Source organism: Pinus tabuliformis, chromosome 8 (genome assembly GCF_031772625.1).
Source record: "Pinus tabuliformis cultivar Carrire ecotype Pingquan chromosome 8, CPIR1, whole genome shotgun sequence".
Taxonomy (NCBI): domain Eukaryota; kingdom Viridiplantae; phylum Streptophyta; class Pinopsida; order Pinales; family Pinaceae; genus Pinus; species Pinus tabuliformis.
The window spans coordinates 290,583,271-290,595,778 of NC_142294.1; the positions used below are offsets into that span (position 1 = coordinate 290,583,271).

A 12,508-nucleotide genomic window follows, 5' to 3' on the forward strand; every position below is an offset into this window, starting at 1 on the left:
CTGACACTGTTGAGTCACATTGGTAGGTTGGCCCTAGCCTCGATCATTGCATATATTATGGCCAAAATTTATGGGAGAGGAGGTGTTGGTATGAGCATGTTAGGTAGTCAGTGATGACAAGGGTGTTGCGGGGTCAGTAGGACAATTTCTTGCTACGATGGGCATGGGACCCTGGCGTCATAGTACTTAACAGTTTAGCTATCCATAGGGGTGAGCTAGTTTCTATAGGGGAAGGTCATCCAGATCTTCCATTTGGTTTCAATGATTCGCTGATGACATTGGAGACTTCATCAACATGGCATGTTGGCCGACAAGAGAATTTCAGGAGGAGCTCATGCAAGAGAGACTTCATTCATGTATGGATTGAGTTGTATCTTAAGAGGCTCACAATCAGAGTGCATGACGTGGACTATTAGGTAGGGCAACTTCATGAGGATTTGGACAAAGTTTAACATCATGAAAATGCTCTACTTATTGGCGATAGACAGAGGGGTTCTAATGCCCATATTTGGCAGGATAGTGAGTGGAGAAAGGGGTGCTTCACATTGATCAAGTTGGCTTGGGATCCTAGTATCAAGGGACTCCTTCACTATAGGATAGTACAATGAGCAGGGATGATCAAATGACACGTTTGGGACCCTGGTGAAGTTTTCTGTGACAATGGGGATCCATAGTTAGAGAGGGCGCTTGTTCATACATTGCTTGAGGACAAACAAGTTTTGGTGCATTGGAGGAACTTTTCAGATGAGGATGCCACCTGCGAGGGTGAACACATATGTGAGAATCTACACTTTTGTTTTCTACCGTATTGTTATCACTAATATTTTGATTTTCAACCATTGATTTGTCAAACAGTTGTCAAGCCACGTTGTGAAAACCTTGGCGAAACATTAAACCTTAAACGTGACATGACTATGCATGACAATAAGGAATCCGTCATGCCTCTGTAGTAAAGCTTAATGAGTCAAAGGGTCGCTGTGAGACCAACCATGAGACCAAAACAACAAACTAACCAACTTCTTTTCATCCCACTCTGACTCACTGCCGTTGTTAAATTAAACGGATTCCACCTGTAGAACTTACAATAATAGTCGCTGATATTGCCCTTAAATCTTTTAGAATGTAGATTCATTCATTACTTTTAATTTTTTAAAATTTGATTAAAAGTCCTTAAATCTGCACACTTTCATCCCTATCCATGGATTGTCAAATTTTTTTAATTAGATAATTTTTTTAAGTAAACAAAAACAATTATAAATTAGCATACCTCGAAATGAGAAACGAAACGTGGAAATGAGAAAAGGGAAATAGAAAATATGTAAAATGGGAATGGAAATGTATATTCAATAGTTAATTTGTAATAAATTAAATTTTTTATTTTCTATAAAATAAATAATAAATTAAAAAAATAAAAATGAATTACATCACTAAATACTATTACATATGGAATAATAGATAAGGGTAAAAATTTTATATATAGAATTACAATTACAACATAGAAAAACTTAGGATGTTGTGTCCACACATGGTAGAGGTGAGGTTGGGTATTGTAATTATCAGAGTGACAAAGCATGTAAACATGCCTCTTTTTTTGGAATTAGTTGAGTTATAGTTGGGGGATCGATTTGGGAACTTGTATATTCAATGCATCATAAATGCTTACATTCTCACGACAGTTGGAGAATGCACTGACCTTTGCATACATGAATATTAGGGTACTGGGGAGCATGGTCTATGTTGCACGATTGGCTATGGAGGTTAGTGGGTCATAGTTTGAAGTTATGCTAGAAATTTTATTATTACTTTCTTCTTTTTTTTTAACATATTTTTTTGTTTAAACTAAAATGGTTGGGTATGAATGAGGAAGAGAATGAAGGTATGAGAATTGAATTATTAAGGAGGTGAATTTTTTTTTTTTTATGTTTAGTGTTTGGCTTGCGCGCATCGTGCATGAATGGTTACAATGAAGATGTCATTTTTGAATCAATTCACTGCATCGTGCATGAATGGTTACAGTGAAGGTGTCATTTTTGAATCAGTTCACTGCAAACAATTGTCTGTACAATTTCTTCTATAAGTTTTGAGAGAGCCTCCACGGTAATATTTGTGAAGAGATCATCTCATTCATTGTTTGAAATATTGTTACAAATTTTCTTAAAATCATTGCTTTCATTATAATAGTTGGAAAAATTATGATTGTTGTAACGTAAGACGCACAAGTCTGCTTGAATGAACCCAAAGGTGATGAAATTAATTCTCCTCAGCACAACAAAATCTGGACTCCACATCCCTCAAAACTTTCCAAGATGGTAAGAGATTTCCTCATTTCCAAGAACTCTCTTCAAGACATAAATTTTACCCAACAGATGCTTCCATCGCCCTTCAAATCCCCAAGGAAAATCAAGTAGTCTCAAGGCATGATGAAAACCCTGAATCACAAGCCCTAAGCAGTGAGGAAGGAGAAGATACTTTGCACCAAGGCATGATGAAAACCCTGAATCACAAGCCCTAAGCAGTGAAGAAGGAGAAGATACTTTGCACCAAGGCATGACGAAAACCTTGAACCGCAAGCCCTAAGCAATGAAGAAGGAGAAGATACTTTGCACCAGTTTAACAAAATTGATGAAATCCCAGCAAAAAAACAATGGAAGTTAGTGGATGTTGTAAGGGAAATATGGCAAATTGCACAACATCCCTACCTCCGCTAAAGTCATCATGGCTTCACTGCTTGACCCTTTTTTAATTAGTTCACTTCATACAATCGTCTGCATAATTTTTCTATAAGTTTTGACAGAGCCTCCACGATAATATTTGCCTAGAGATCATCTGGTGCATTGCTTGCAATATTGTTACAAAAGAATTTAAAATCATGGTTCTCATTATAATAGTTGGAAAAATTATGATTGTTGTAACGTAAGATGCACAAGTATGCTTGAACGAACCCAAAAGTGAGGAAATTAAATCTCCTATGCACTGGACAAACCCATAAGAAATTTCAACAATCTAGTTGCACCATAGACAATGGAGCTTTGTATCACTGGAATGGCAAAAAAATATGGACTCCACGTCCCTCAAAACCTTCCAAGATGGTAAGAGATTTCCTCGTTTCCAAGAACTTTGTTCGAGCCATAAATTTTACCCAACGGATGCATCCACTGCTGCATCCACCGCCCTTCGAATCCTTGAGGAAAATCACGTAGACCTGAATCAAAAGCCCTAAGCAATGAAGAAGGAAATATGGAAATATGGCAAGTTGCACAACATTCCTAACTCCCCTAAATTCATCATGGCTTCACTTCTTGACCTTGTCTTTGTCTTCCTCCTTGGAGATGAAGTTTCATGGTGGTCGCTTGAGACATTACCATCACAAAATTATTGCATGCATCAATCAATATCAACATCAATATTTAGATGCCTCAATCAATATCAGCATCAGTTTTTAGATGCCTCAATCAATATCAGTGTCACTTTCTATTTTGTAGCTTTTTCTTCGTCTACCTCCCATCCATTCAATGAATGAATATATAAAGGAAAACAATTTGTCTATCTGTTTAAAAAAAAATTCTTGCTCTGCCTTGAGAATTTTTTTCCCAGTCCATTTGATATAGAAAAAATAATTCAAGATTTTTTCCCTTAATTTTAGATTCCTTCTTATATCTTTACACCTTGAAGAACAATTACTAACTATTTAAATTTTTATTTATAAACTTATTGTAATTACTTTTACCTACTATCTAAAAAACCATAATAAATAATAAAAAAAATGCCATTCTTGCTCGCCTCATTTAAACCCATGGAAGAACATAATTCCTATGCATAGTCTTTCACGGCGACGGGTCAAGAATAAAGTGCTTCACTGTTGCCTGTGAGTTTGAATTTTTTTCTAAATTTTTGGGAAAAGATTTTCCCTTGGTTCTGTATTGGTATGAATTTAATTCCTTGGGTTTTGCATCTATGTGGATTTAATTGGATTATAAATTTCAGATGAAGTCAAACGGTGAACTTGAACTTTGATCCTGTTAAACATGCTTTTGAAATAAAAATAACCCTTACACTTTTACCCACTTCTTCTTCCATGATCTTGGCGTGCTCTACCCACTTCTGCTTGCATGATGTTGGCATGCTCTTTAACATTGGTGCCTTAGATGACCTTTTCTTTAAAGATGCCAACAAACTACCAGAGGTTTCTGGTTAATGTATCTCTGTTTTTCTTTGAACTTGTACAAAGTTGGGGTTTCCTCTTTATCACATGAAGTTTGTCCCTTCTTTGGAGTTGTTCCATCGGCCAAAAGAATTTTGTCCCTTTTTGGAAAATTTTCGGATTTTAGTAAGATATTGGTATGATCTTGCTATCATAATTCTTCCAGTACAATTTTTTCCATTGGGTCTCTTTCATAGATTTGGAAGGTTGTCTGCAATAGCTTATATTAAAATTTAATATATATTAAAAATAAAATTAAAATAGTTTATTTATTTCTATAAAAAAAAATCAAATTTTATCTCCCAAAAAATATATATAAAAAGATTGAACTTTGAAACATTGTAAAAAAATTCAAAATATTAATCTGTCAGCAATTTGTTAATTAAATTTCTCTCTAACCAAAAAAACATGTAGAACTCTAAAACTGGAAAAAATATTTTTATTACTCTATTATTATGTCATTTCATGCAATACTATATTATATTTAACTTAGAAATTCAAGTTTGGAAATTTATAAAATGAAACTAACACACTATTCTTTCTTTCTATGACCATCACTGTAATTCCTTGAATCTTATCATTAAAACTTCAAATTTGGAAATTTATAAAATGAAATTAACACACTATTCTTTCTTTTTATGATCATCAATGTAATTTGTTGAATCTTATGATTAAAACTTCAAGAGAATAAAATTATTTGCCATTGTTAAAATTCAAAATTTGCAACAGAAGCTACCAAAAAAATCACTAACAATTTTTTATATTTTGTTGAAACTTTTCTTACATTTCTACATCTCTGTGGCTTTACAGAATTCTTACAATCGAACCCCTCACCCCACATATATCACTTACAAAATAAATAGTACCTTCTCTACTCAAAACAAATAACCCCAATATCAAGATCTGTTCAATAAATAAATCAAAGCAGTGAACAAACTTCCCCTAAATTTTCGTATGGTCCCTCTACTCTTCACGGTGAAGCGATTCTTTTGTCTTTTCTGCTCCAGAGATGTTATGAACCTTGCCAGATAAAACAAATCCAAACTTAGAAGAACTAGATGCTTCGAACTCTGGGACCACTCTGTCTTCACATTCTTGGTTCACTTCCGCAAGGAGACACAGTGGCCAGAATTGCTTTAAACTTGCCAATCGTGTCAGCAAGGGAAGTCAATTTCACGATAGAACTCTCTCGATTATATGGGTCGCAAAAACTTCATGATAGAACTCTCGACAAAATACGGGTTGCAAAACCCTAAGTCACTTTCACGATAGAACTCTCGAGGAAATATGTCTTCCAAAACTATGATATGATAGTTTGGCTCGGCTCTGACATAAATTTTTGGGACTACTTTTTCTCTTTTCTCTTTTTTTTTTCTTTTCCTTTGTCGGGGTGGTTCGCATAAATTTGATCCGTTAAAATTATTGGTGATTTGGTTGTGTATCGTATTTATCTACAATATAATTTATAATATACTTTATTTAAAATTTAAAAATTATAATATACTTTGTTAAATAAAATATTGTTAATTTGTTCCAGTGATTATCGCAATCACAACAACGACTTTAAACAATATCATTTTTCTCAACATTTCATAATCTTAACATAAATTAAACATTACTTTTATTTTTTAAATACTACATTGCTTCGTTCTAATTAACTGCTTCGTTCAAATATTATGCATATCTTTTATAAAATTTTGAAATAATATAATAAATTATGAAAATATTACATTAAAATAATCATATTTATATATATTATTATTAATTAATGATAAATTTTATTATTAATAAAATTGTACACATATACTGTACTTGTATGATCCAACATTGTATAGGAAAAGTAATTACTCATATTTATTTATTTTTTAAGCTGAATTTAATTTTAATATTTATGAATCATGAAAACATGATTTATATTTATCTCTTATTTAATAAGATAAATTATAATAATAATAATAATATTTTTAAAGTCATGACATTAAATTGATTTATGAAACTCTCTTGTTTTGAGGATAAGGGATCCACTTGTGATTTGATTGTTAAAGTTTAAGAATGCATATATGCTCTATTCTCTTTTGGTTTTAAACATGTGAGCTCTTAAAGAAAACATATGCTCTTAACTATTAAGCCCATTTAAATTGTAAAATAAAAATAAACATTAAGTAAAAAATAAAAATAACAATTTTATTTATTTTACACAATTTCAAAATGACTAAAAGTTATACTAATAGAATCATATCATAAAGCATAGTTGTCAAAATTGATGATCAGGGATAACATTGTAAAGAATAAGTTATTTGTATAGTAAATAACTTTTTAATTTGGGTGGGTTTTTTACTAATGAAAGATTTTATTAATGGGTTTAATTTTATTGTTTGTTAGGTTATGTGAATTTTGAGATGATTGGCACTCTTACCCTGTATTTTGAATAGCTATCACCTATTTAAACAAGTCCATAAAAATTGATGTGGTTTAAATAATTGTTGCCTATTCATACTAGTGCATAAAATTTGCTTCAAACTAGTCCATCAAATTTACTTCATATCGAAATTAATATTTCATTGATCAGACCAGTCCATAAAATTTGAATAATATAACTTCAATTTTCTATGTTTTTATTATATATATGGTTAAATTTATTATATATTTAGTGTGCATTTTATTCAAATTTCAATTATAAATTCTACATTATTTCCTACATTTTAATTTTTAACATCTTTTACCAATACCTAGTCGGGGCGGAGGACTTTCCGGCTCCCCACCCGTGTTCGAATCTGGTTGTATGTTTGTGTTGCCCTGCAGCTTATATGTTTCATCGAGCTTCTGTACATATGTAATGTGATTGATCCACATCTGTATATAATGTAAAATAATATGATTATTGAGATTCTGGGCTATATATAGATTAAATAATATGAATATTGTGACTCTGGACTATATATAGTTTCTAAAGAGGACTTGCCCCATTCTAAAAAAAATTCTGAATAGAAACTCAACCACACAGAGCAGCTAGACTGAACTGATTTGAATCTTTGAATCTTAAGATGAATCAAGAGACAATGATTTTTCATTGGAAAAAAGATTTTCTGTACAATGCTTTTGTAGCCTTCGCATATTAATAATGGTAGACACAAAGGAACCCCAAAAATGCTGTACAGTATGGTTTGATTTGAGAATTGAACCTTTGACATACTACACTCGAATCCGTACGAGTTAAACCTAGAACCTAGGCCATTGACTGGAATATTTCCCTGCATTTAACGGGTACGGTGAATTAGTCACAGTGACGGACAGAATGAATTACTACGCTGGAGATTCCCGTCCAAGAAAGTGCTTCCAATGGAACCGTGGGCCTCTCTGTGTGCAACGCGATTTTTCTGCTAACATTCGCTTGTGGAGCTACCGCCCACCGTCCCCTCGTCGGCTGAAGATTCGCTTGTGGAGCTACCGTCGACGGTCCCGTTCTCGGCTGAAGGTGCCGGCAGAGGGTCGCGAGAAACCACGAGTGATTCCGGGGGCACTGCTGCGGGCGGGGCTGTCTCACTGGAGCGCGAGATGTCGAGAAGGCAGTGTCTACATGTCGGACAAGACGAATGGGAAGCTAGCCACGTGTCGATGCACTCCACGTGGAAGCCATGATGACACGTAGGCAGCACTCTGAGCTTTTCCCCTTCGGCGAACTCGGAGAGGCAGATGGGGCAGTCGGTGAGAGGAGGCGGCGGAGCGGCGGCGGTGGCGGCGCTGTAGACAACTGTAGGCAGAGCCTTCACGGCCTTCTTCTTAAGCCCCGTGTTGGCCAGCCGAATCGCGGCCTCGTCAGACGATTCGAACAACGCCATCGGGCGGCTACAGCGCAGTGCGCAGCGGAACATGGAATTCAAGCCCACGGCGCACACAAGAGCGCACAGCAGAGCCGCCAGGATGACCACCAAATTGGAGTCGAAAGTGTTGGTCACATTCAGGTAAGGGTTCCGTGGCTCGTGGTGCTCAGAGGTCAGAAGCGGCTCCTGAAGCTTCCTGTGACCGCTCATACTTCCCAAGATTCGATCTCGAGACCACCACAATCAATCAATCAATCAAGAAACCTCAGAAAATGCAGCCTGTCAGTGGAGACGGCGAACAAGAAACAATATTGGCCGCAGCGCTGTTGGCTTTAAATCGGACAGCCCTCCGGAATGAAATGTGCCGAAGATATAAAGCTTGGCGTGTGGATGAGACTGCAATCGTAATCGGTCATTTCACATTTTCCCACCGCTGGTTACGTCTCCTCTTCCGCTTGCTTTATGCACAAGGCTGCCTGCGCTAAGTATACAGACCAATCACAGAGAAAAGTAGAGAAAAAGGACGAAGAAAACCCGGGCTGTCTGTAACGATTGGGCATGTCGGGGGGAGTATATGCAGGGATTGGGTTGTCATGTTGTGCCGACCGGACACTGCCTGCGTCCGAAACCATGGGCGGGCACAGATGTCCGAATGTTACCACCTCCACGTTACATGTACGAAAAAAACAGAATACGGGAAAGCCTGATTAAAGTTATGGAATAGAATAATGCCGTCTAACAACAAATTTTCCTGGATTGAATACCTGCAATTCCATTATCCTATCTCATCCCACTTTTCATTGGTCAGTTTACATACAATTCTGATTCCCCTGTTTTTTCCCATGGGGATTCGTATAAGAAATATAGGAAATTTTCAATCCGTCCGAAAATAGTGGAAATTTTGATAAGATTTTGATCAAAATTTGGTTGAAATTTTAGTAAATTTGGTTTATTATAGTTAAGCGTATTCTAAAGTTTTTAGGATAATAAATTTATTTTTACCATAAAAAATAATTTAAACATTTTTAAAATTAAAAAAAAAATCAAATTTTACAAAAAAAATCCCAAAAAAATTGTAACTTGTATAGACAACCCTTGTATAGGAGAGGAATTGCCTGGAAAAATTTTCAAAAAATTTTGTAGAGACAGTTTTTGAATCTTGTTTTGGATGGTGGAAATGGATTCAACACCATCAAAAACGTCTAAAATACCTAAAATTTTGAAGTTTAACAACTATAAGTTAGATTTACAAAAATCCTTGTTAAATTTTCTTTAAATATAACTGAAATTTCTATAATTTTTTGGGCAACTCCTCCGTCTCGTTAGATTACGCTGAAAAAAGAGCCTCTCACATAAGTACCTGGTATACATGGATGAAAATTAATGGTCCCCACTTAACCGTGGTTCACACTTTTCGAAATTCGCAGATACAATGGACCAAACGGCATGGGAAAGTATCTGGGCAAGGCTGTCACTGAGAGGCTACAATTGGAAGTATGTTACTTTTTTACTTTCTGGAACTTAGGGCTTTTGGAGGGAATAAATTAAGTGCGTCAGTTTGCGTTACTTACGGAGAGTTACAACAATGACAAATCAGCATTTTTAGTCATTCATGTGACATAAAGTTTATATCTGCATTACAGAGTTACAACAATGACAAATCAGCGTTTCAAGTCATTCATCAGATATAAAGTTTTATGTAATTTTACGATTAAATTTTAATAGAAAACTATGTTAAGAATATGGACAAAAATAAAGTAATAATATCAAAAAAAAATATTTTGTGAATTGAAAATTATGATATATTTTAATTTATAAAATAGATATAATTATAATTTTTTTAATATTTGAAAATAAATTAAAAGTTATATAAAATAAAATAAAGTAAGGTAAGTGGTTGATAAATGTCTATAATATTATTTTATAATGATTATCAAAAATACTTATTATATAATACATCTCAGGTCATCAATATTAAAAAAGTTGCATTTTATGTTTATTAATATTTAAAAAAATATAAGAAGTAATTAAATTTTAAAATTATTCTAAATTATTATGTATAATAAAATTTACAATTATGTAAATCTATTTTCATTTTATTTTGGAGATTCTTAATTTGAAATAAACTTAATTTATGAATACTATTTATCTGAAAAACCATAATTCATTTCTTAGTCAAAAGTAATTTTTTATATATATATTTTTTTAATTTACTTTCATCATATTTTTTAATCAAATTGAAAGACAAAAAATGACATAACCACTTCTAAAATAAATCTCAATACACTATCCTAACTGGTATTCAAAACATTTTATGAATATTTTATAGAGGTTAGATGCCTGCCATCCACCAATTAATTATTGGTAATTAAACTAAAATATTAAAAGCCTTTTTCCAAAATACATTTTTCTTATAAAATATTTAAGCGTGAATAAGAAATAAAAATAATAAGTAATGATAAGATTTTAGTTAAATTGAATTTGTTTTAAAAGGAAGAAGTAAATATGAGATTCAAATTGTATGGAATGGTTTAATGGGTGGGAAAGAAAACAATTGTCCATAAAGTTGAGTATCATGTACAAGAATGCTACAATATTATAATAATAATATCAATGCTATAGAGAAAACATTTCAAAGGAAAAAACAACATTACAACAATACTACACATACAACTTGTCCAACTTGCACAAACACCCAGAGATAAAAAGGCCAAAACTACATAACATCTCACGGCATGAAAAATAAAAATAAAACAAGAACCACTAAATGAGACACTTGTATGTCACAATTATAAAATAGGTAGATAAGTTCAATTTGCAAGTGAGAGATGAGAAAACGATGTTTTAATAAAATTTAGAGATAGGAAAAAAGGAGGGTTGGTTGAGAAAATGATATATATAAAAAGCAACTCCTTAAGAACCAAGTTTTAATGCAAAGTTTAAAAGACAACTAGAAGTCCATAATTAAAGACTTGTCATTATACATGTAAACCTATTAACAAATAGTTTTAACTGCCCTTATCTTGGATTATTGGGAGAAATGATTTTGAATCTGAGTTGACAAGATAAACTAGGTAACCATCAAGGAAACTAAGATTTCTTGAGAGGTCATCCATCTCAATATTATCCGACCAGAGCTCAAACTAGCTTAGCTAAAAATTTATGATTATGTGTATTAAAGTTGGTTATCTCCCTACTCAAATTCAATTTTTGTAAGTGACATATTTAACTCCTAGCTTTTGAATTTCATTATTATTGAAGTATTTTATTACTTGGGAAAACAAATTAACCTATAATACAAACACTAGTAATACAAAATATAAATTATATGAAATGATATATAACTCTCATACTAGTTAAATAAAATTAATTTATTTATTTAGCTAAATAATAAAAAATATTAATTTATTTATCATTTAATTTAATTTAATTTAAATTAAATTAAATTATATATATATATATATATATATATATATATATATTAAAAAATTTAACTAATACATTTATATTTAATGATAGAATTATATGTAAAGATATTTTTAATATATAAAAATAATGTTTTTCCAATTAACTGAACTTTTATTTTTGTAAATAGACATATATATGCTTGTCTATAATCAATGTATTGAATACATTTTTCAAATTCAATTTATGAAGACACCCAATCCCCGGAGTGCACCTATATTCTCTCTTTTATAGTTATTCAAAGGTGAAAGTATTTCATGGTCGTTGTGAGGGGCACAAGCTTTTGTAGATTTCCTTAATAGAACCAAAATAAAGGTTCTGTGATAGTCGTGAGGAGCTTTTGTAGATTCTTTAAGTGGACCAGAAAAGAATTTTACAGGCTTTTTTATTAATGAGACCATAACACGTTCTATAAAGAAAGTCGTGATAATTTTTTCTAGATTCTTTACGAGGAGACAGAACCTAGAAGCTTTTTATTTGGTGGTGTGCAGAATCCCTCCAGCGCAGGGTGCATATGCAATCCATTTTCCCTTTTTAATTAATGGATTCTAAAGTCGTATCAGTCCAGGGATCTTAAAAGCTATGGTATCATTTCCATATGAGTAAAATCAATGTCGACAGGGTGTTCTTATAGCAGGAGAGGATAAATGATAAAAAAATTAAGTTTGTTTTTTGAACGATTTTTAAAATAGAAAAATGATTGGTTCACTAGTGAGATGCTATTATTAAAATGGTTTAAAATTTAGTTGGATTTGAATGTGTAATGTGATAGGTACTAAATGTTAAACAAACTAATTGATTTACAATTCATGAGTAACAAGTAAGAGAAAGATAAATTATCTGAATAAAAAGGTACAAATACCTACGGGGAAATGGTGAAAGGGAGATTATGTACTTGATAAAAGTTAAAACTTTTACTAAATATTTATGTGAAGATGGATATAGAGTTAATTTTTACCAAATATTTATATGAAAAATGATATAGAGAAGGAGATGGTTTAAATAGTAATTTTTTTTTAAA

General features: G+C 32.7%; 1 pseudogene; it reads right to left on the reverse strand.

Moving 5' to 3' along the window:
- Positions 1-7,268: 7,268 nt before the first annotated feature.
- Positions 7,269-8,771, reverse strand: LOC149235268 (RING-H2 finger protein ATL72 pseudogene; annotated as a pseudogene).
- Positions 8,772-12,508: the final 3,737 nt, after the last annotated feature.